Source organism: Phyllobates terribilis, unplaced genomic scaffold (assembly GCF_046119375.1).
Source record: "Phyllobates terribilis strain yellow unplaced genomic scaffold, ASM4611937v1 Scaffold_10__3_contigs__length_209671492, whole genome shotgun sequence".
Lineage (NCBI taxonomy): Eukaryota > Metazoa > Chordata > Amphibia > Anura > Dendrobatidae > Phyllobates > Phyllobates terribilis.
In genome coordinates, this window is record NW_027362770.1 from 48300633 (window position 1) to 48326535 (window position 25903).

The 25903-nt window shown below is 45.4% G+C and overlaps 1 long non-coding RNA gene across 1 annotated transcript in view; it reads left to right on the forward strand.

Moving 5' to 3' along the window:
* Positions 1 to 25903, forward strand: part of LOC141164126 (uncharacterized) — a 277462-nt gene that overhangs the window by 25754 nt on the left and 225805 nt on the right. The window lies entirely within an intron of this gene.

A 25903-nucleotide genomic window follows, 5' to 3' on the forward strand; every position in this document is an offset into this window, starting at 1 on the left:
CCATAGAAAGGGATGCACGCATGCAGGAGTATCAGCAGAGACTGTTGCAGAATCTTACATGTGCTTTTCCACAAAACACCAGTGGTGCACGTAGTGAATCTCACAGTTCCAACTTGCCAACCGTGGGACCGTCAAGTGTTCAGCACTCAAACCGTAACAGAACCACAGTATCTGCTGGTAACATCAATTTTGCGGAATCATTTCACCACCTTTTTAGCCCATCCTTTGCAAGGCCACAGGAGACAAGAAGTCTGACACATAGTCAACGCCTAGAGACGATGGTACAGGAGTATCTCCAAGTAAACATTGAAGCCATGACTGTGTCACTGGACCCTTGCTCTTTTTGGGCTTCCAATCTGGATAAATGGCCGGAGCTAGCCACTTACGCCTTGGAGATCTTGTCATGCCCCGCAGCCAGCGTTCTGTCTGAACGTGTTTTTCAGCGCTGCTGGTGGTGTGCTGACATATAAGCGCACGCGGCTCTCCACTGATAATGTAGACAGACTCACGTTCATAAAGATGAACAAATCATGGATCCGAAACGACTTTTCTACCCCTGTGTCATCCTGGGGAGAGTAAAAGCTTGATGATTGGTTTAAATCACCCTACCAACCGTTTTAAGCTTTCAAATTACTAATCATGTTTATCTGTATCTTGGCTGGAAAATAATTTGGGCTTTGTAGCAGTGTGCAGCACTGATTCTATTAGGCCATCTATAATAAGCTCCACCAGATTTAAAACTACTAATCATGTTTATCTGTATCTTGACTGGAAAATAATTTGGGCTTTGTAGCAGTGTGCAGCACTGATCCTATTAGGCCATCTATACTAATCTCCACCAGATTTAAAATTAATAATAATTTTTAGCTGCATCTAGCCCGGAAAATAATTTTGGGGCTCCGAGATGCGCAAGACACATAAGTGCCTTCTTGCTGCACTACCTGCAACATGACCCTCATATTGTCAGAATTCGAAGTAATCATGACTACTGGGTTGCCACACTCTTAGATCCCCCAAAACTTTTCGATCAACCTTTTCATTTTAATAAAGACCAAAAAAATGGTCATTTTTGAAATTATAAGCATTAGCAGGTTATTAGAAACTGAAATCAAACAGTTTTCAACTCAAAACTTTATTCTAGGTGATGTTACATTTTCACATAGGACCCCTTGTTCGAAAGGAGCTTCTGAACTCTCTCGTCCATTGAATTTGTCAGGTTTTGGATGGTTTATGCTTCAATTGTTTTGCATTAGGACAGAATACCCTCCCAGAACTGTTGCTTAGATGTGAACTGCCTCCCGCCATCATGGACACTCCTTTTGATGATGCTCCAGAGGTTCTGAATGGGGTAGAGGTCAGGGGAGCATGGGGGTCACACCATAAGTTTGTCCCCTTTTATGCCCATATCAGCCAGAGATGCAGATGTTTTATGTGCAGCATGAGATGGTGCATTATCATGCAAAAAAATGATCTTGCTGTGAAATTCACGGTTCTTCTTCTTGAACTATGGCAGGAAGTGCTGTTTGAGAAAATCCACATACATTATGGAATTCATCTTTAGCGCCTTCAGGGATCCGAAAGGGGCCGACAATCTCTCTCCCCATGATTCCAGCCCAAAACATTACTCCACCTCCTCCTTGTTGGCGCTGTAGCCGTGTTTGCGTGAGGTGTCCATCAACCAGCCATCCTCCACTCCATCCATCTGGACCATCGAGCGCTGCACGGCACTCATCCGTGAACAAAACAGTTTTGAAATCAGTCTTCATGTAATGTTTGGCCCACTGGAGCCGTTTCTGCTTGTGTGAAGTGGATAGAGGAGGTCGACAGGATGGCGTATGCACAGCTGCAAACCTCTGAAGGACCCTGCATCTTGTTGTTCGGGGGACGTTGGAGGCACCAGCAGCTTCAAAAACTTGTCTGCTGTTATGACAAGGCTTTTTTGCCACTGCTCTTTTAACCTGACGTAATTGCCTGTAGGAAAGAGTCCTCAATTTGCTCTTATCAGCACGCACACGTGTGTACTGTGAATCAGCTACATACTTCTTGATTGCCAAGACACTTCATCCTGATCATCGCACAATGTTGATTGTAGTCATGCCTTGACCTAAACACTCCACAATTTGTTGCTTCTCAGCAGCCGACACATCCTTTTTCTTTCCCATTTTGGCAGAAAATGTAGGCTGCTTAATAATGTGAGACAGCCTTCTTAAGTAGTCTTGCCTTTCATTGGACACACCTGCCAAACTAATTAGCACAGGTGTCTGCAATTGCTTACAGTGATATAAAGAGCCCTGACACACATCACCATCAATGAGTTTAACTGACAAACAAACAAATTCTTCCCTTATCACTCCTTAACACTTTTTGCATAATAATTTGGAACACAGTGTACATGTGCTTTTCCACAAAACACCAGTGGTTCATGTAGTGAATCTTACAGTTCTAACTTGCCAACCGTGGTCTGTATGGAGTTGTTCAATAAAGGGCCCAAAATTAAGATAACATAGATGGGAGAGGTCTCTATGAATAGGAATTCCTAAGTATTTGATACCCTGTGAGGGCCAGGCAAAGGGAAAGTTGGACTGGATGGAATCCTATATGGATTTGGGGAGGGAGACATCGAGGGCCTCAGACTTCGCTGCATTGATTTTAAAATTTGACCATGTAACAAAGTGATCTATTTCAGCCATAACAGCATGGATGGATATATGTGATTGAGTGATATATACTAGGACATCATCAGCAAATAGAGAGCACTTGTACTCGGTGCCTCGCACCTCAATCCACCTAATATTGGGGTTATGGCGAATTGATGAGAGCAGGTGCTCCGTCACTAGGATGTATAAGAGAGGGGACAGAGGACATCCCTGCCTTGTCCCATTGGTGATTGTGAAAGGTGATGAAAATGTTCTGATGCACCCCCTGGGCCTTGGGACACCCGGAGCCGGACCCTTTTTGGTGGATGCTGGTGGTTGTAGTCTTCGTGGCGGCGACCTGGTTCCGTGGCTCAGGGTGGTCAAACCAGTGGCGGAATAATTTATGTGGTTTTGATGTTTAAATGTCCGACTACGCCACCCGTGGATTGCGGTCAGAGTGAACCGCCGCTGCAGGGCAGACCGCTGAGGCTGGTGTTGTGGGTGCAGCAGAGCGTAGCATAACTCCCCACGGGAGGAATATAGCCTTAGGGCAGTGTATGCGGAGGATGGGGGTGATGGTGCAGGGCAGCAGCAGTAACAACACGGAGTCAGTGATGCAGTCCAGGGCCTTTACTCACAGTTCTTATTATCCAGACCACGTCTGCAGATAACGGCTGCCCACCTCGTACTGTGCTCACCAGGTGAGGGGCTCAGACAACTCCCAGATACCTTTGGAGCGCTTCACAGGACCCCCTTTGTGTGTCCTTTGTCAGGCCTTTCTTACCAACCCTTCTGTCCGGCTGCCTCGGGCCTCCTCTTGGTAAACTTGGTGCCAGTTTCCCTGACCCTATGTGGTGCCTTCCTAGCGGGTGTAGCGAGGGGCTGCGCCACATAAAATGTCACAGCCTCTGGTTTCTAGCTGAGGGTCGTTTCCTGCCTCCACTAGTTTCGGGGACCGGTCTCCCCCTTTGGCCTGACCCCTCCACGCAGGTGGATTCGGGCGTGCGGTGGCGACTCGCCGGTCCGCACCCCTGGGATCCCTTCATTTCTCGTTCCTGGAACCTTCTCCGCTCCTCTTCCTTCCTTCTCCCTCTTCCAGGCCTGGGCCTCTGTTACTAGGCCCGCCTCCGGAGCAGAGCTCATGCAGAGCCCCTGCTCCCTGCCACTTCTGCTCAGACTTCTCTGCACTGAACTAAGATGGTGCCCACCTTTTATACTCCCTTCTCAATGCACCCAGGAACTGCTTCCTCCCTGCTCCTGCACTACAGGGTTCCCCTTCCTCAGTGTTCCCTCCCCCCACTCCAGCCAGGGACAGGGACTGTCGTGCCCATCTCAGAGGCATATTGGTCGCCCTGCCCCACGGCAATGTGGTGTAATGCATGCAGGTGTCAGGTCCTGATCCACACTCCATCCTTACCTGAGAGTGAGATATCACACCTCTGGGTGAGGTGCAATACCTCTGTAGCAACCGAGCCCGCAGGGTGCTACAGTTCAATTTATCTTCAGCCTAGGTGACGTATTGTGATACAGGGCCGTGATTTTGGCTATAAAAGGGTCCCCTAGACCCCTACCCCAAGCTTTTTAAGAGAATCATATATGGCGTGCCAGGAGACTCTATGGAATGCTTTCTCAGCATCCAACGAGAGTATCTAATTACAAATTTTTAACTGCATCTAGCCCAGGAAATACTTTGTGCCTAGTAGTAGTGTCTGCTAGTCAGCGGATTATCCCGGCTGTTAAGCAAGCTACACCACCTGTAGTTTGGACACTTAATTTTTTCAAAGGAAATGCTTCGGGACCACGGGATACTCAGTGAAGAGCATCAGGAGGCACCCCAAGGCATAGGGGCTGGGACTGGCAGTAGGATGCCTTGCGGTGGACAGCCGAGCTCGATCCTTATAAAAGCTTTTTAACTGCAGCAGCTTTAGTGGACGCTACTGGAGCTGGAATTATGCGGCTGCTGGCATGAGACTTGCCCTCCAATAGATCCTTGTAAATGGATTTAAAGTGTATTCATTCAAATTAGAGAGACAATTTAAATTAAAAAGCTTAGAGCTGCCTCCACCACAGGGGGGCTCGCTCGACCCACCAGCGGACAGGCACCAGTATTGGGAGAGGGGGGCTGGCCATCAGGGTTCACCGCGGCTCTGGCACAAACCCGGCGACACAGAGGTGGCATGGGCAGGAGCGGACTGAACGTGTCGGCTTCTCACTTTTTGGATTTTAGAAGGGCATGACATGCCTATATCTGTGTCTCCCCCTCCTTTTACTCCTCCACCTCTTTTCTTTTCGCATGACTATATGTACTTGTCACTTTTCCATGTGTTAGTTGTGTCTTCTGAGCAGTTTGTCAGCTTTTGGACACCTTTGAAGGTGTTTTCTATGTGCTTCTATGTGTTTTTGTTTGCCTGCCATTGGTTTTAACGGTGTTCAAAGGTGTTCGACGAACAGTTCGACGAACAGTTCGGCGAACACACGGGTGTTCGACGAATCGAACCGAACTCGAACACTACGGGGGTGGCTCAACACTAGTTATAATAATCATCTTTTGAAGCTAAGTGGCATACATATCAATGATATTAGCCTGGGTATTACTGATTGGTTGCCAGAGCGTGGTGTAAGTAGACACAAGCTCCCAGTGATGATTCTTCAGAAGGATATGGAAAATCTGGTTCACTAGGAGTCCCACGCCACCAGTATTTCAGATGGGTGTTTGACACAAGTTTGTTTGCTTTATCAGTTGTTGATCAGTTCTCTGGCCAAACCAAGACCACAAAAGATTTTAATGTTTTTTGCCTTTAGCGCTAAGCCAAACAGTTTGGTTGTAACTGGTGAGTGAGGTTTCCCAGCATTCCGAGTCTCTTGTAATCTTCTATAGCTGTTCTCAGCAATATTTTGTCTACAGACATCTTCCTCCTTCCCTTTTTGTCTCAACCACCCAGCTCTGCTTACAGTAGCATTAAAGCAGAGTTGGAGCGATCTCTGGTTTTTACTCATTATGGTGGTTATGCAGGAGCAAGTAGTAGTGCTTGTAATATGAAATAGCAGAATATGTTGGCTCTTTAGAAATAAATAAATATGGCCCCTTGTTTTCTGATTTTCCAGTAAAACGAAAGCCATCATATCTTAATAAACCCGATCAAAGTCAATGTCGTCTTTCTGCCTTCATTGGTTTGGTAATGCAATGGACCCAGCACGTCAATACCTTTACATGGCCAGTCCGTTCCTCCATTGCTGAGAAATCAGCGTTTGAATATAATACACAAATGAGACTGAAGGTCTATGGTAGATCTAAAGCCTATCACGCTAGCTCTATTTCCTGCCCAGAGCCACCTCCTCCTGCTTGACTCATGGCTCCTTTGCCTGAAGTCACACAGCACAAAGGCTTTCAGTCAAGCAGGAATAGGTGGCACTATGTGGGAAATAGCTTTGGAGTAACAGAGGCTTCAAATCTACACTCTCATTTGCATATCAATTCAAGCACTCATTTGTTCATTGGTCATGTTCTATAATGTTTTAGAAATGTATATAGACTAATTGGGGATGTTTGTTTAAAAATAACAATGCTTTTGCTCTTTGTTGTGATGGCATGGGATTTCTTAAAAAAAATCATCTTCTTGGATGTCATCTGGTGTTTGTCATTGTCCTGCAACAGAGGATTATTACAGTAACCTGACATTATACACTGAGGCACCCTGTTGTCACTACTCAGCACTTTAAATGCCATGCTGCTCTGCAGATTCCTGCTCTTTGCAGCCTGTCTTTATAAAACCTGGATAGTGATTTCAGCTGTGTCTGACTATATAGTGAGCAATGACTGTAACTATACCCAGAAAGGACATCATTTTTTCTAAGGATCATCTTTCTGCAGACTCAAATGTCATTAGCACCCTGAAGCTGGACTTTAAAGGGACAACTTATTCTCTATCTGAATGTTTGGCACTTATACTCACATCCCCATGCCGGTGCTGTTCCAGCACTGTTAGCACTCACGTTCTCTATTGCAGTTGTTATGACATGTCAGCCCTGCACCCTGTGGTAGATCGCTCATTCAGCTGCACACTGAGGTAGACACAGGTACGCTGTCTCTTTAAAACTTCGGGTTGGTTTATTAAAATGCAGCATAAACCAACACTGAGTCCATAAAATAAAACTCAGCCTGCTGGGCAAAACAGGAAAATGAAACAAAATGGCAACACAAATCACAGTCCTTGTGGTAGCAGGGATCCACCTGCTCAGTGTTCAGCAACTCCACATGGTTCAGATTAGCTCCATACAAACATGTCTGGAGTTCCTCTCTCCAGACCTACTGAACACTGAATGCCTCAGTTGGCTGAGTATTTAACACCCCCCCAGACCACACCCTGAGGTGGAGATATGGTGAATGGTCTCCCTCCCTTCACAATGGCCATTCACGAAAAATACTCCCTTTTACAAATGGACTTAACCCCTCTCAACAAATAACATGCTGGAGGAAACGTAATGTTTTTTTTCACTGAAGCTAATCGTCTCAAGGAAACATATCTCCCCTCCAGCACTTTACCAGTGACTTTGTCACAGCCCATTTATGAACATCAACAGGAAGCCATGGCTGCGGCTGCTCTCTAACTTCCTCTTGATGTTCTATTTGTCCGAAGGTGGGGACAGTGACACCAGCACTGTTTGGGCTCAGTGGTCACATATAATAACCCCGGAAAACTAGTGTTGACACCATGGGAACAATACTGGCACAGGGAGGGAGTATAGGTGTTTTTATTTTATCAGCACCAAATGTTAAGATTGAGAAGGGGTTGTTCTAGTAGTGGACAACCCCTTTAATTAAATCTGGCTTTTCTCAGGTTTAATGGATTGGTATATGTTATTTTTCCGAATCAATGCAGGACAAAGCCTTATAACAACGTTTTAGATTAAATTTAATTTTCAATCTTCATTTACATGTCGAGTGTATCTTATTATTTTATAGCACCATATATTAGTTATTTCCATGGTCTCCAAATAGGAGGCAAAGTATTGACCCAATGTACAGTCATGACCCATTTGCACATCGGAGTTTGCTGTTGATGCTGAAGTGAAAATGTTATGTTCATAGAGCTCATCCTGACTCCAGCAAACAGCGGACCATCAATGATTACGCATTTACAGAAGCGATTATGCACACTAAATACCTGTCATATCTTGGGCTCAGCTGCCAGACCTGTAAGCGACTATTTGTTGGGTATAGTATGGACAAATATGTGACTTGCATTATGCTGTACAAACTTAAATGCAAAAAGAACGCCACATAGTACACCATACAGCTTGATGTTGGTTCTACCCCTCAATCGCCCTGAGATTGATGAGGTTTATCATTTGTGTGTACATTTTGATAGTCTTGAAAATTACTTGCTTTTGGATCTTGAAAAGCTGGATGTCGCTAATCTTATATCTCCCAGAACTGTTTGCCCAACTCATTTTTGGGTGGTCTTGTGTAGTGATGAGCGAGCATGCTCGCTACTGCTCGGTGCTCGCCCGAGCATTTCCGGGGTTGCTCAGCTGGAGCTACCAATCGACATGCAGGGATTTTCTGCCACAAAGTGTAATGCCGCAGCCATGTTGGTTGTGGTATTAGAGTGATTGGCTGGCCGCACAACGTCATCAGGTCTATATCAGACCTGGCGCCACTGTGCTTGTCACAGTCTACTCCGCAATCAGGTAGTGTAGGGAGAGGTGCTGCTGAGCTAGGGAGAGATTTGGTTGTTTATTAGTTAGTGTAGGTATTCTACAAGATTCTCTACATATCCATCTCAACTAATAGTCCTTCTGAGGACTAATCCATCTGCAGAGATATCAGTTCTAGGCAGGCAGGGTATATAGCAGACTGCAATGGACATGGAAAGAGGATCCATTCCAGTTCTTTCTGCTGGTGCTATTACAGATATTTGGCGAAATATCCTTAGGTATCAAGGGCCAGGAATATTTTTTTTTATCTTAATCCTGATTATGTGCTTAAATAGTAATCCGGAGAACACTGTTTTTCTGCGCCATTTGCTTGTTGGCACTGCAGAATACAGCCAGGTCCTTTCCATATTACAGCGCTAAAAATCCAGCTATTTAAAACTGTGGTTTGTCTGTCACACGAATGACATATAATTGCGCTGAAAATATGCTAGTTCTGGCCTCCATTGAAATTTTGTTGCAGTGTGTCAGCGAACTTATTGACACGAGGTTGGCGCTGTTAAAAATAGTTACCTACAGTCCAGCTATTTAAAACTGTAGTTTGTCCGTCACATGGATCACATATAAGTTCGCTCCAAATTCAGTCATTTGTAGTGAGCGTGGAAGATATTGTCCTCCATTTAAAATGGGCAAGGCACGTGGCAAGGGACAGGGAACTGGACATGATGGTGATGGTAATGGTGCATGCAGAGGCAGAGGCCGTGGGAAAGCTGAAATTGTGCCACAACAAACACCAACATCTTCTCGCTCATCCTTCCTGTCCCAATTAATAGGGGACCACAGAACACCACTATTGAACACAGAGCAGTGTGGAAAGGTTATTGGTTGGATAGCAGATAATGCTTCCAGTCACTTAGCCACCACCTGTCTTCCACACGGTCAAGTTTCAGTAGCCGTAAGTCTGGACTGCATATTCCTCACCCTGATCCTCCTTCTTCCCAACATGCCGAATGTCTAGAGACAAATGATCCCACACTTGGACCCTCCGAAGAGCTGATCACTTTTCCATTTATAGATTCGGGCCTATCGCCTGGTCCACTTGAAGCGGGGCAAAAGGAGATCACATGTAGCGATGCCCAAATATTTGAGCAGCCACGGTCATACGAAGGGGACTGTGGGAAAGTGTCACAAGAGGTGGACGATGATGAAACACAATTTCCAGAAAGTCAGGAGGAAGACCAGGGTTCGGAAGTGGAAGACGAGGTGGTGGATAACATAGTAACTGAGCCAACCTGGCAGGAGGACAAGCAGAGCGAGGACAGCAGCACACAGGGGAGGAAGGCAGAGCACCCCAACAGGAATGAAGAAGCAGTGTGGTGGCCGCAGAGAGAAAGCGGGCAACCTCTCCCCGTTACATCAACACGACGGAAGTTGCCAGTACAACTGTTAGGTCTTCCCGAGTCTGGTTGTTTTTTAAAGACTATGCCGATAATCACAAAAAGGCCATTTGCACCAGGCCAGCATCAGTAGGGGTAGCAAAACTACCAGACTGATCACCATCAGCATGATCAGGCATGTGGCAGCAAAGCACCTGACTTTTTGGGCTGAACCCCAGGGTCCAGGAACAGTGTCTGTGGGTGACACCACTGCTTCTTCAGCTGTTGTGCTTGCAAGCCAATCCCATGTCCATAGTGTATGCGAAGATGCCTCCTGCCCTGCACCTGTCATTGCACACTCTCAACTAGCACAATCAGCAAACACATCCTTGTCCCAGCACAGAGTTCAGTTGTCCCTACCCCAGTCCTTTCAGCGCAAGCACAAATACGCAGCCAATGCCTCACAGGCCACATTTCTAAATTCCCACATTTTGCGACTGCTTGCGCTCGAATTGTTGCCTTTTAGGCTCGTGGAGACGGAAGCATTCCGCAACCTGATGGCGGAAGCCGTCCCTCGCTACTCGGTCCCAGCCACCACTATTTCTCCCGGTGTCCCACAACATTAGCTGTACCCGCAACGATGCAATTACTGGGAAAGTCCACCTAACCACGGACACGTGGACAAGTGTTTGTGGCCAGGGATGGTATATCTCTCTGAGAGCACACTGGGTTAACATAGTGGAAGCTGGTACCCAGTCGGACCTTGGGACGGAACACACCCTCCCGACGCCGAGCATTGCGGGCCCTAGGTCAATCAGGGTTGCCCCGACAGTCTACAGCTCTGGCACCTCATCCTCCTCAGCCTCCTCCTCCTCTTCAGCCTCCATCTCCGAAATGACCACATCAGTCTCAAGCTGGAAGCACTGCAGCACTGCATTAGCCAAGCGGCAACAGGCTGTGCTGAAGCTAATATGCTTAGGTGACAAACCGCACAATGCTGAAGAGTTATGGACAGCTCTGAAAGAGCAGGCAGATCTGTGGCTGACACCGCTGAATCTACAGCCAGGCATAGTCATGTGTGACAATGGTCGAACCTGGTTGCGGCTCTGAGGTGAGGCGAGCTCACACATGTACCATGCCTGGCTCATGTTCTTTACCTCGTGGTTCAGTGGTTTCTCAAAACCTACTCAGAGCTGCTGGATCTGCTTGTTAAATTACGCTGCCTATGTGCCCATGTTATAAAGTCAGCTACAGCTTCCGCCACCCTTGCCGTGCTTCAGCAGTGTTTGCAGCTTCTGGCTCACAGACTGGTGTGTGATGTCCTCACGCATTGGCACTCTTCACTACAGATGTTGGGAAGGATTTGTGAGCAGAAGAGGGCAGTTGTTGAATACCAGCATCAACAAGGCCATCGGTATTCAGTTTAGACTCCACACATAAGACATCAGGAGTGGACATGGATGTCAGACATATGTACCATCTTCCAAAACTTTGAGGACTCCACCAAGATGGTGAGCGGCGATGACTCCAAAATTAGCGTCACCATCCCGCTTCTAAGTCTTTTGAAATGCTCTCTGCTCACAATCAAAGAAGATGCATTGCAGGCGGAGCACGATGAAATGGAGCAAGGAACCATACAGAGTAAGTACACACAGCTGAGCCTCATCTCATCCCAACGTGGATTGGGTGATAATGAGGAAGAGGAGAAGAAAAGGAGCTAGTTTCATGCGCTATAGACGGTACTACCTGCACAACTATCATACCGTCTGTACAGCGTGGAAGGCCTGAGGACAGGGAGGATGAGGAGGACAGCATGGTCAGTCATCCTCTTGGTGAGGACACGGAAGTCTTGCCTGTTAGCCGTCTGACACGCATGGCTGAGTTTATGTTATGCTGCCTTTCCCGTGACCCTTGCATTCTCAAAATTTTGTGTGACAGTCATTACTCTTTGGTGACACCTCTAAACACACGCTACAAGGAGTACTTTATATCTCATATTCCTGAGGCAGACAGGTCTATAAAAATGTGGCAGTACCAAAAGGCCTTGTTGCGGAACTATAAAAAAAATTCCCATCTGAAAACGCTGGCGGCAGAGATCACAGTTCGTTGGACAACCATGGAGTACAGCCGAGAGAGAAACAACTCCAATTCAGCAGAGGCAGGGGTACACTGTCAAAGTTCTGGGAGAATGTTCTCAGCCCCTCCCATCACACAGGCCCTGAGGCGGGGGGTACTCTCACAAGGAGTGCAAAGTTTGGGAAGATGCTGAGGGAGTACCTTGCCGACTGTACCAACGTCCTCCATGATTCATCTGTGTCTTATAATTATTGGGTATCCAAGCTGGATACGTGGAATGAACTGGCTCTCTATGCCTTGGAGGTCCTGGCCTGCCCTGCCGCCAGCGTTTTATCAGAGCAGGTTTTTAATGCCACTGGTGGAATTATAACTGATAAGCTCATCCGCCAGTCAACTGAAAATGCTGACAGGCTGACTCTTATAAAAATGAACAAGGGCTGGATTGGGCCAGTCTTCTCAACATTACCGAATGATAGCAGCGTAACATAAACTTAAATCCAGTGTCTTTCTTTGGGAGATGTATTCCCATCCACCTTTTCACACCCACACATGGGTATACGCTTCCTGATATTGTCTATTTGCTCTTGTCCTCCTCATTCTCCTCATCCTCCACCACCATATCACCAGGGTGATCATGGTCCATGATGCAACACCCACATAATTTTTTTAAAGGGTGTTTATGATGCCCGTAAAAATTTTTTTTATACAGTATGTTCATGTATACCCCACAGGGGTAAATGTTTGTCAGCCCATAAACTTAGTGCATGGGCATTACAAGTATAGGAGAAATACTTAGCTGCTTTTTTCTTGCCATAATACAAATTCTAACAATCTATTCAGTAGGACTATCAACTGCGTATCCACCTGACTTCTGCACAACACAACTGATGGTCCCAAACCCACTTATAAGGCAAGAAATCCCACTTATTAAACCTGACAGGGCACACCTGTGAAGTGAAAACCATTTCCGGTGACTACCACTTGAAGCTCATCAAGAGAATGCCAAGAGTGTGCAAAGCAGTCATCAAAGCAAAAGGTGGCTACTTTGAAGAACCTAGAATATAAGACATATTTTCAGTCATTTCACACTTTTTGTTAAGTATATAATTCCACATGTGTCAATTCATATTTTTGATGCCTTCATTGTGAATGTACAATTTTCAAAGTCATGAAAATACAGAAAAATCTTTAAATGTGAAGGTGTGTCCAAACTTTTGGTCTGTACTGTACATTAAGCTCCATGCTTGGGTCTAGCACCTGAGCATTCCAATTTTCTCGACCCGAGCATCGAGCACATGAGCATTTTAGTGCTCTCCTATCACTAGTCTTGTGTTATGTTTATTGATAGTTGTTTATAAAAACAAAAAGCATCCATTCATCCTTAGTTTCATGCTGTCCATGCTTTAGTCAGCCTGATTACAGTAATTGGTTCTCTTCAAGTGTGTGGATTATGCATAGTGTATAGACTCCACATTTATTGTTTAAAGATATAACAGAAGCAAAAGGGTGAAAAAACTGTGAATTCTTAATCTGTGTACTCTTCTTTGGTCAGACCTCATCTGGAGTGTTCAGTTCTGGGCACCACATTTTAAAAAAGACATCGAATAACTGGAGCAAGTTCACAGGAGAGCAACCAGAAGAGTGACCGGTAGTGATGGGCGAGCACTAAAATGCTCGGGTGCTCGATGCTTGAGTCGAGCACATTGGAATACTTGGGTGCTCGACCCGAGCAACGAGCCCAATGTAAGTCTATGGGAAACTTGAGCATTTTTCAGGCGGCTCGCCCAAGCGGTCTGCAGAGGGCCTAACAATTGCCCAAATCAATGGGAACAGTGCTCAAATGACATGTGATCAGCATGGGGAAGACCCCTGGAAGCATTTCTGACTCCCAGGTCAATGCTGAGAACAACGTTGTCAGAGGTATTACGCCACTTTTACGGACTCATAATAAAACATACAAAAACGAAACCAAAATGGATTTTCCTTTGACATATGTTAAAGAACATCCTTTCCAGGGTAATGACTTGTATATAAGGCAAAATAAATAACCCAAAACAAAAATACTTCTCCACGCCTTGGGCTATGTTCACACGTAGCATTTTTGATGCATTTACGCACTTTTGCATTGCTTTCAACCGTGACAAATGCATTCACTGGGAAATGTCATTTTAATATTTTACAACCTTACCTGGCCATGTGGTGTTTGAGATATCATCAGTCACATTGTGTATCATTTATGAAGGAGCGACTATGAAAGTCACAAAGCCTATTTTTATAGGACCATCAGGCGGCCTTTACTATGCTTAAAGGGCCAGCAATCGGCCATCACTATTCTTAGAGAGCCGTCAGCCGGCTTTGCTTTATTGTTCCCATTACTAAAGAGTGGGTCTCCTATACTGTTATTACATATGCATTGAGTGGTAGGGCTGCCCAAAATTTGAACGCACCCCAAAATTGAAAATTTTGATGCACTCCAATATACCTTTGAAGAGACTTAGAGGAGGGCCTCCTGAAAACAATGTTCCCATTATTAGGAAGTGGGTCTTCCATTGTGTTTGCCTTTGCAGTGAATGCAAGGGTTGCCAAAAATTTGGAGGCACTCCAATACCTCTTGGAAGAGACATAGAGGGCCTCATGAAAAAATGTTCCCATTATTAGGATGTGGGTCTCCCATAATGTTGGCCTATGCAGTGAATGCACGAGTTGCTGACGCGCCCGCTGGGGCCGTGGGGTGCTCGGTAGCCGGGCTGGTCCTTTTTGGGGTAGTCACGGTGGCAGTGACCCGGTCCGTGGCCCAGGGCGGTCACTATGAAAAGTCAATTGAGGAATAGAAATTTGTGATGCCACCCGTGGTATGCGGCTATAGGTGACCACTGCTGCTATTCAGATCCACTGGGGCCATTGGTGACACAGCAAAAATGGTTCAGCTCTCTACGGGTAGAGCTAGGCCTCAGGGCAGTTGAATAAGGGATTTTTAGATGTTGGTGTTGTAGTGCAAGGCAGGTGAGGTAGTAATTTTGTAAAGGACATAGTGGAGTGCAGTCTTCAAGTGTTTACTCATAGTTCTTATGGAGTTCCAGGTTACAGTGGCCAGATTATAACAGCCCACCGACTCCTGTGTCCTCCGGGGAAGTGGTCCAGCCAACTCTCAGATAATTTGGGTGCACTTAAACAGTACCCCTTTCTTGTGTACCTTCCCGTGTTGTCTCTCTGCGCTGGCTCTCGCCCTCCTGCCCTGTGCCTCACACACAGTGTCCCGAGCCAGTGGCCGCGGGCCTTGTTGGGCAACGTACTTTCAGTCCCCTTTTGTCCTAAATGGCCACCTTTTCAGTGAATGTGTGTGGTTTTTGGCTACGGCACTTGAAGATACCGCAACCTCCGGTTTGCTAGCTGAGTCTTGAAGTTTTCCACTAGTCTGGGGCCGGTCCCCTACTGCGGCCCGATCCCTTCATGGTGAGTGTGAACTCTGGCGCATGGGTGGGCACTGCACTTCCCATGCCCTTAGGATCCTTTCTCTCTCTGGATCCCCTCTCACTACTCCGGTCTTCTCCCCTCACTCTTCTACTGGGCCCCTCTGGCTGGGCCCCCTCGCTGTTTGGACCTTACTCCTCATGGTCCTCACTTACTCCACTGAGCCCAAATGAACTGAACTGAACCCTTCTAGATGTTTCCACCCTTCTTTTATACTCTCCCTTCAGTGCTCCCCTAAACTACTTCCTCCACCCACCTCCTCTACTTAGTTCCATCCTCCTGACAGGGACCAGGCCTGTGCTCTCCTTTAGGATCTATCTGGACCTTCCTTTATGGAGTGATATAGTGTTGGATGTGAGTGGTTGGGTCCCGGGTAGTGCTCCCACCTTACCACACCTCTGGCTGAGGTGCAGTACCTCTGTGGCAACTGGACTCGCATGGGTGCCACACTGCCAAAAATTTGGAGGCACTCCAATGCCCCTTGGAAGAGATGTGGAGGAGGGCCTCATAAAAAATGTTCCCATTAGAAAGGATCGGGTCTCCTATACTTGTAATGACCATGCACTAAGTGTATGGGCTGACAAACATTTACCCTGGGGGGTATACGTGAACATACAGTATAAAAATTATTTTTTACGGGCATCATAAACACTCTTTAAAAAAATTATGTGGGTGTTGCATCACGGACCACGGTCACCCTAGTGATATGGTGGTGGAGGATGAGAAGGAGGAGGACAAGAACAAATAGCCAAAATCAGTAAGCATATACCCATGTGTGGGTGTGAAAAGGTGCATGAAAAGGTGCATGGGAATACACCTCCCGATAAAAGACACTGGATTTGAGATTATGTTACGCTAATATAATTCGGTGGTGTTGAGAAGTCTGGCCCAATCCAGCCCTTGTTCATTTTTATAAGCATCAGCCTGTCAGCATTTTCAGTTGACAGGCAGATGCGCTTATCAGTTATAATTCCACCAGCGGCACTAAAAATCCCCTCTGATAAAATGCTAGCGGCAGGGAAGGCCAGGACTTTCAAGGCATAGAGAGCCAGTTCATTCCACGTATCCAGCTTGGATACACAATAATTATAAGGCACAGAGGAATCACGGAGGACGTTGGTACAGTCGGCAAGGTACTCCTTCAGCATCTTCCCAAACTTTGCACTCCTTTTGAGAGTACCCCGCACCTCAGTGCCTGTACGATGGGTGGGGCTGAGAAAATTCTCCCAGAACTTTGACAGTGTTCCCCTGCCTCTGCTGGATTGGAGTTGTGTCTCTCTCGGCTGTACTCCATGGTTGTCCAAGAACTGTGATCTCGGCCGCCAGCGTTTTCATATGGGAAATTTTTTAATAGTTCCGCAACAAGGGCCTTCTGGCACTGCCCAATTTTTGTAGACCTGTCCACCTCAGGAATAAGAGATAGAAAGTTCTCCTTGTAGCGTCTGTCTAGAAGTGTCACCAACCAGTAATGACTGTCACCCAAAATTTTGAAAACATGAAGGTCAAAGCAGCGTAACATAAATTCAGCCATGCATGCCAAACTGCTAACAGGCAAGACTTCCATTTCCTCACCAAGAGGACGACTGACCTTCCTCCTCCTCCTCCCCTCTGTCCTCAGGCCATTCACGCTGAACAGACGATATGACAGTTGTGCAGGTAGTACCGTTTAAACCGCATGAAACTAACTCCTGTTTTTCCTCCTCCTCTTCCTCTTCCTCATTGTCACCCAATCCACATTGGGATGAGATGAGGCTGAGCTGTGTGTAATCACCCAGTGCTACGCCTGCAATGCATCCTCTTCGATTGTGAGCAGAGAGCGTTTCCAAAGACAGAGAAGCGGGATGGTGATGCTAATTATGGCATCATCGCCGTTCACCATCTTGGTGCAGTCCTCAAAGTTTTGGAAGATGGTACATATGTCTGACATCCATGTCCACCTCTGATGTGTTATGTGTGGAATCTGAACTGAATACTGCCTTGTTGATGCTGGTACTCAACAACTGCCCTCTTCTGCTCACAAATCCTTCCCAACATCTGCAGTGTAGAGTTCCAACGTGTGGGGATATCAGTCTATGAGCCGGAAGCTGCAAAGGCTGCTGAAACACAACAAGGGTGGTGGAAGCTGTAGCTGACTTTCTAAAATGGGTACACAGGTGGCATACTTTAAATAGGCAGATCTGGCAGCTCCGGGTAGGATATAAGAAATCACTGAACCACGAGGTTAAGCACATGGGCTGGGCATGGTATGTTTGTGAGCTCGCCTCGCCTCAGAGCCGCCACCAGGTTCCGGCCGTTGTCACACACGACCATGCCTGGCTGTAGGTTCAGCGGTGAGAGCCACAAATCTGCCTGCTCTTTCAGAGTTGTCTACAAGTCTTCAGAATTGTGCTGTTTGTCATCTAAGCATATTAGCTTCAACACAGCCTGTTGCCGCTTGGCCGAGGCAGTGCTGCAGTGCTTCTAGCTTGTGACTGGTGTGGTCATTTCGGAGATGGAGGCTGAAGAGGAGGGTGAGACTGAGGAGGATGAGGTGCAGGAGCTGTAGACTGTGGGGGCAACCCGGATTGACCTACGGCCCGCAATCCTTGGCGTCGGGAGGATGTGTTCTGTCTGAAGGTCCGATTGGGTCTCGGCTTCCAGTATGTTAACCCAGTGTGCCATCAGTGAGATGTACCGTCCCTGCCCACAAGCACTTGTCCACTTGTGTAATGCGTGGACTGCACACCGGAAGAAATAGTGGTGGCTGGGATTGAGTACTGAGGGACGGCCGATGCCATCAGGTTGCGGAATGCTTCCATCGCCACGAGCCTACAAGGCAACATTTCAAGCGCAAGCAGTCGTGAAATGTGGGAATTTAGTAGTGTGGCTGCGCATTTTGCGCTTGCGTTCCAAGGACTTGTGTATGGACAACTGAATGCTGCGCTAAGATAAGGACATGGACGTGCTTCCTAATGCTGCTTCTTGAGAGTGTGCAACGACAGGTGCAGGGCAGGAGGCATCTTTGCATGATCCATGGATATGTGATCCGTGTGTCGGACAAACCACAGTTTTAAATAGCTGGCCTTTAGGTAACTATTTTGAACAGCAAACCGGTGTCAAAAACTTTGCTGACACACTGAAAAAAATTTGAATGGAGGCCAGAAATGGCAGTATTTTTAGCGCAATTATATGTGATCCGTGTGTCGGACAAACCACAGTTTTAAATAGCTGGATTTTTAGCTGTGTAATATTGAAAGGTCCTGGCTGTATTCTGCAGTGCCAACAAGCAAATGGCGTAGAAAAACAATGTTCTCTGGATTGCTTTTTAATCACATAATGAGGATTAAGATCCAAAAAAAAATATTCCTGGCCCCTGAGACCTGGGCCTTTGTCTAGAAATGTCTAACAACAGCAGAAGGCAGAACAGGAATGGAGTCTCTTGTGCTATATGCACTGCCGTCTGCTATATACACTGCCTGCCTGCCAATATGCACTGCCTGCCTGATATCTCTGCAGATGGATTAGTCCTCAAAAGGACTGTTTGTTGAGATGGATTTGTGTAATGTACTTGTTTTCTCCCTACACTACCTAATACACAACCAAATCTCTCCCTAGCTCAGCAGCACCACTCCCTACACTGTCTGACTGTGGAGTACACTGACAAACACAGCAGCGCCAGGTCTGATATAGACCTGATGACGCTGTGTGGCCAGCCAATCACTGTAATGCCACAATCAACATGGCTGCCGCATTACAGTGAGTGGCAGGCAATCCCTACATGTTGAGTGGCGCTCTATAGAGCGCAAAACATGCAGGGAGGAGTCCCGAGCATCTGCCTGAGCATCTCGCAAGTACTCGGCGATCTCCGAGCATCTCGAGTACTGAGATGCTCGGGTGAGTGCCAAGTACTTGCGAGTATGCTCGCTCATCACTAGTGACCAGTTTGCAAACAATGTCCTACGAGGAACGGTTAGATGATTTGGGAACGTTTAGCTTACCAAAGTGAAGACTGAGGGGAGACTTAATAGCTGTCTACAAATATCTTAAGGGCTGTCACACTGTAGATGGATCATCCTTATTCTCATTTGCACAAAGAAAGTCTAGAAGCAATGGGATGAAACTGAAAGGCAGAAGATACAGTTTAGATATTGGAAAAAAAAAAATGACAGTGAGGGTGATCCATGAGTGGAACAGGCGGCCACGAGAGGTGAGTTCTTGTTCAATGGAAGTCTTCAAACAGAGGCTAGACAGACATTTGTCAGAGATGGTTTAGTGAATCCTGCATTGAGCAGGGGGTTGGGCACGATGACCACGGAGGTCCCTTCCAACTCTAACATTTTATGATTCTATGTTTTACAAAACAATTTAGATTGTTTCATAACTTATTTTGCTATTAGAGGTCATTGGACAATTTGAAGGAGTCAGAGGAGGAATCATCCACACATTGGCTTATCTGCACCAAATTCTTCATTAGCAGACACTGACCTCCACAAGACACAGACTCTGGAGATGCACCAAATTCTCCAACATCATTATGAATACCACCAGCATAATTGCATCAGTCAGCATCATTAATCTACCAAGCCACAAGAGGGAGAAGGATAGGCAGCGTCAATAAAATACTGTCACCAAATCCTCCAATTTCTGTGAAATATGTATACGGAATATGATGCTGACACATTTTAAACCTTTCAACCACAGTGTGCTGTTTGTCATCTAAACATATGAGTTTAGACAGAGCCTGTTGCCACTTTGCTGAGGCAGTGTTGCAGTGCTTCCAATTTGTGACTGATATGGACGATAATTATGAGATTGAGGATGAGGAGGAGGAGGAGGTACATGAACTGGCATAGGAGAAGGGGGAGACCCTGATGGAACTTGGGCCTGCAATTTTAGATGTCTGCAATACGTGTGCGGTGCCAGGCTCCAACTCGATCCCAGATTCCAGCCGGTTCACCCAGTGTACCAGAAAAACAGAAACAAAAAAGACCCTTATACTCTATACAACACTTTATTAAGATTACTATAAAAAGGGGGGGACTTAGACATATTAAAAGAGTTAGGGGAGAAAAGGCAGTGGATCTGACCCTATAAAGGCATCATATGCTGCCCCTACCTTGCAGTGGAGGTTGGCACCCTAGTATGGCGATGTGGCACCCCCCCTCCTGATCCTATTAAGCCCTACTCGGGATAAATATGTGATAAGTAAAAAGCAGTGAAAAATAATATCAATAATTTGCATTGCAAAAAAGGCCATCAATAAGATGGTTGAAGCATCAGTTAGAATGCAATAAATCACTGTTAATTAGAATAGATAGATAGCTATAAACATAACTCTCAATGGATAATATTCCCTAAATGGTATTGTTGGGATACTTTCCTGTTATGTAGCAGAAATGTTTTGTGTATACAGTGGGAGAAATAAGTATTTGATCCCTTGCTGTTTTTGTAAGCTTGCCCACTGACAAAGACATGAACAGTCTATAATTTTAATAGTAGGTTAATTTTAACATTGAGAGATAGAATATCCCCAAAAAAATCAAGAAAATCACATTGTATAAATTAGATTTTTTTTTTTGCATTTTGCAGTGAGAAATAAGTATTTGATCCCCTACAAACCATTATGAGTTCTGGCTCCTACAGACCAGTTAGACTCTCCTAATCAATTCGTTACCTGAATTAAAGACAGCTGTCTTACATAGTCACCTGTATAAAAGATTCCTGTCCACAGACTCAATTAATCAGTCAGACTCTAACCTCTACAACATGGGCAAGACTAAGGAGCATACTAAGGATGTCAGTGACAAGATCATAGACCTGCACAAAGCTGGAATGGGCTACAAAACCATAAGTAAGATGATGGGTGAGAAGGAGACAACTGTTGGTGCAATAGTAAGAAAATGGAAGAAATACAAAATGACTGTCAATCGACATCAATCTGGGGCACCATGCAAATTCTCACCTGGTGAGGTATCCTTGATCACGAGAAAGGTGAGAGATCAGCCTAAAACTACATTGGGGGAACTTGTTAATGATCTTAAGGCAGCTCGGACCACAGCATCAAGAAAACCATTGGTAACACATTACGCCTTAACGGTTTAAAATCCTGCAGTGCCCGCAAGGTCCCCTTGCTCAAGAAGGCACATGTGCAGACCCATCTGAAGTTTGCCAATGAACACCTGGATGATTCTGTTAGTTATTGGGAGAAGGTGCTATTGTCAGATGAGACAAAAATTTAGCTCTTTGGCATTAACTGAACTCGCCGTATTTGGAGAAAGAAGAAGAATGAGTACAACCCTAAGAACATCGTCCCAACCGTGAAGCATGGTGGGGGAAACATTATACTTTGGGGGTGCATTTTAGCAAAGAGGATATGATGACTGCACCGTACGGAAAGGAAGATGCATTGGGTCATGTATTGCGAGATTTTGGCCAACAACCTCGTTCCCTCAGTAAGATCATTGAAGATGGGTCATGGCTGGGTCTTCCAGCAAGACAATGACACAAAACATACAACCAAGGCAACAAAGGAGTGTCTCAAAAAAGAGCACAGTAAGGTCATGAAGTGGCCTAGCCTGTCTCCAGACTTTAATCTCATAGCAAATTTATGGGGGGAGTTGAAGGTCCGAGTTGCCAAGCGACAGCCTCAAACTCTTAATGATTTAAAGATGATCCGCAAAGAGGAGTGGACCAAAATTCCTCCTGACATGTGCGCAAACCTCATCATCAACTACAAAAAAAGTCTGACTGCTGTGCTTGCCAGCAAGAGTTTTGCCGCCAAGTATTAATTGTTGTTTGCCAGAGGGATCAAATACTTTTTTCACACTGCAAAATGCAAATAAATTTATCTAATTTATACAATGTGATTTTCTTGATTTTTTTTGGGGATATTCTATCTCTCAATGTTAAAATTAGCCTAAGCTTAAAATTATAGACTATTCATGTCTTTGTCAGTGGGCAAACTTACAAAAACTACAAGGGATCAAATACTTATTTCCCCCACTGTATGTATAATTTAAATATATTAAGTTTTCACTTACTCAACTATCCAAGGACATTATAGTGACCAAAGCAAAGATGCTCCTGGAAGTTCATCAATGAAAAATAGACAATGATCAAGATAAATTCAATCATATAGATAATATACAATATTCAAAAAATCAAAGCACCCTTACAGAAGATATTCCTTTAAATATAAATACTCATAGATAGAATATAGATATATATATTCCTTTGGAAAGATTTTTTTTCCCTTTCACTTTAGAGGTGTCCTATATGTGGGTACCTTTATTGATATATATATCTCTCTATTCTATCTATCCACTTTAATTATTGACATCATTTTTCACTACCTTTCACTTATCACATATTTTTCACAAGTAGGGCTTAATAGGGTCAGGAGGGTAAGCCGACGAGGAGCGGGGGCACCACATCACAATAGTATTGTGTCAACTTCCGCTGCAAGGCAGGGGCAGCATATGAGGCCTTTATAGGGTCAGGCCCACTGCCCTTACTCCCCTCTAACTCTATCAATATGTCTTAGTCCCCCCTTTTTATAGTAACCTTAATAAAGTTTTTTATATAGTAGGAGGGTCTTTTCTGTTTCTGTTTTTCTGGCACACTGGGTGAACCTGCTGGAGTCTGGGACCGAGTTGGTTCTGTTTTCCTGGTTAAATTGGGATCACTGCCCATTTTGTTTACTTTTGGTCACCCTGTGTGCCATCAGGAAAATGCAACGTCCCTAGTCACTAGCACTTGTCCATGTGTCGATGGTTAAGTGGACCATCCCAGTAACTGCGTTGGTCAGGGCATGGGTTATGTTATGGGACACTTGCCAGTGTAAGACGGGGATGGCATTCCGGGAAAAATATTGTCGGCTAGGGAGCGAGTACTGGGGGATGGTCGCTGTCATGAGGTTGCAGAAAGCCTCAGTGTCCACAAGCCTAAAGGGCAAAATTTCAAGGGCAAGCAGTCTGAGAATGTGGCAGTTTAGTGTTTGAGCCTGTGGGTGGGTGCATATTTCTGCTTGCATTCCAAGGCCTGTGATAGGCTACACTCGGACAAGGAAGAGGATGTGGTTGTTGATGGTGGTTGCATGCGTGCAACGACCGGTGCATGGCGGGAGACATCCATGCCTGTGTCCTGGACAGGGGAATGGCAAGCACATAGCACAGAGGAAGAGGCAGTGGTGTCACCCGCAGATGCTGATTGAAGACCCAGGAATTTGGCCCACCTAATCGGGTGCTTGGATGATATGCGCCTGATCATGCTGGTGGTGGTCAGGCTGGTAGTGGTAAGGCCCTTGCTGATCTTTATATGGCACAGGTTGAAAATGACTGTTTTCTTATTTTCCACACTTTCTGTAAAAAAGCACCAGACTGGGGAACACCTGACCCTTTGCCTAGGATCTGGCCATGTGGAAAACATTTGATCACCTTCTCCTTCCGTCAACCTCACTGTCTTTTCCTGCCTTTTGTGGTGCTGTGAATCCCTCCCCCTCTGTGCTGCTGTGTTCGCTCTGCATGCCACCTTGCCAGATTGGGTCAGTGACTTCATCATCCACCACCTTGTCTTCCACTTCCTCACTCTGGTCCTCCTCCAGACTTGTTCTTTTAATATGACTTGTTGGCAACGGTGTCTCATCATCATTCACCTCTTGAGAGTGTAATTGCCGTTCCCCACCGTCAGTTTCTTCTGAGTGTGGCTGTCCAAATATTCGGGCATCACTGCACACAATCTCCTTATGTCCTTCTTGAAACTTGCATGGTAACAGGCCAGAAGAAGCCATAAATGGAAAGGTAAATAGCTCTCTTCAGAGTGTCCAATGTCCAAGTATGGGGTTACTTGTCTTCTGGTACTCGGCATGGTGGGAGGAAGGAGGATCGGGGGGGCTTATGTGGTCCAGACTTTTGGCTAGCAAGACTATACTGTGTGGAAGACAGTGTGGTGCTGGGAAACAGATTGGAAGCATTATCTGCCATGCAACCCACAACCTGCTCTCACTGTTCTGACTTTAAGAGTGGTGTCCTGCACCCCCCTGAATAGTGGGATAGGAAGCTATGTCTCATGGATGAGCATGTTTGTTGTGCTCCCGTAGCAGACTGAGTTTCACCTGAACCACAGCCATGGCCTCTGCATGTACCGTTAGCAGCACGTCCACTTCCCCTTCCCTTACTGCACTTCTTGGGCATTTTAAAATAATTATGCAGCTAAAAGAGGTAATTTTACAGAATAGAGTCTATTTGAATTGTCCCTGAAAGGATTTTTTCTAGTACGTGGCAGCATTAAAGTCTGTAACGCAATCAAACATGAAAAAATATCTGCAATAAAATAATCCCTACTCTGCCACCAAGCCCAAAATTATTTTCCAATATGAGAGTTATTAGGAGAAAATAGAATGTATTTGAATTGTCACTGAAATGTTTATTTCTTATGCGTGGCAGAAACAAACTCTGGAACGCAATCAAACCTGCCGAAATGTCTCTAATATGATAACCTTTACTAGAACACCGGACCCTACATTTTTTTAAGATATGAGGGGTATTAGGAGAGAATAGAATGTATTTGAATTGTCACTGAAAGGATTATTTGTTATATGTGGCAGCAACAAACTCTGGAAAACAATCAAACCTGCCGAAATGTCTGTAATACGATAATCTCTACTCCGCCACCGGACCCTCAATTTTTTTCAGATATCAGCGGTGGTATTAGAGAATGGAATATATTTGAATTGTCACTGGAAGGATTATTTCTTATACATGGCAGCAACAAACTTTGGAACGCAATCAAACCTGCCAAAATGTCTCTAATATGATAATCTCTACTATGCCACCAGACCCTAAATTATTTTAAGATATGAGGGGTATTAGGACAGAATTGAATCAATTTGACATGTCACTGAAAGGATTATTTCTTATAAGTGACAGCAACAAAGTCTAGAACGCAATCAAACCTGCTGGATTGTCTCTAATACGATAATTTCTACTCCGCCACCGGACCCTCAATTTTGTTTAGATATATACGGTAGTATTAGAGAATAGAATCCATTGGAATTGACACTGAAAGGATTATTTCTTATATGTGGCAGCCATAAACTCTGGAACGCTATCAAACCTGCTGAAAATGTCTCTAATACAATAATCTTTACTACGCCACCAGACCCTCAGTTTTTTTCATGTATCAGTGGTAGTATTAGAGAATAGAACTTATTTGAATTAGCCCTGAAAAGAGCTGTTAGTTTAATTTAGCAAAACCAAGGACTGTTTTGCAATCAAGCCTGCTCTAAGTTCCCCTAATATACTCTTCCCACTAAAACTGCTAATCCTCCCTAAAATGCAGCTAACTGCAGTATTATAGAATAGAATCTATTTGCATTAGCCCTAAAAAGGGCTGCTGGTTTAAAATTGCGCAATTAGTTAGATAAACGCTCTCCAGAACACTGTCACTTCTTCTGCAGCTATCCCTAAGCTATTTCCGTGTACAATGCAAGGAAAATAGCCTCACCACATATTATATAGACCTGATGATGCTATGCAGCTGCCCAATCACAGTAATGCCTGTAGCTAACCTGGCTACAGAATTACTGTGATTGGCAGGTAATCCCTGCATGTTTAATGGCTGAAAATCAGGAGCTAAGCATGCAGGATGGGGAATCGAGCATGGCGAGCGAGTACTCGGATACTCGATCAAGTGCCGAGTATCACGATCAGC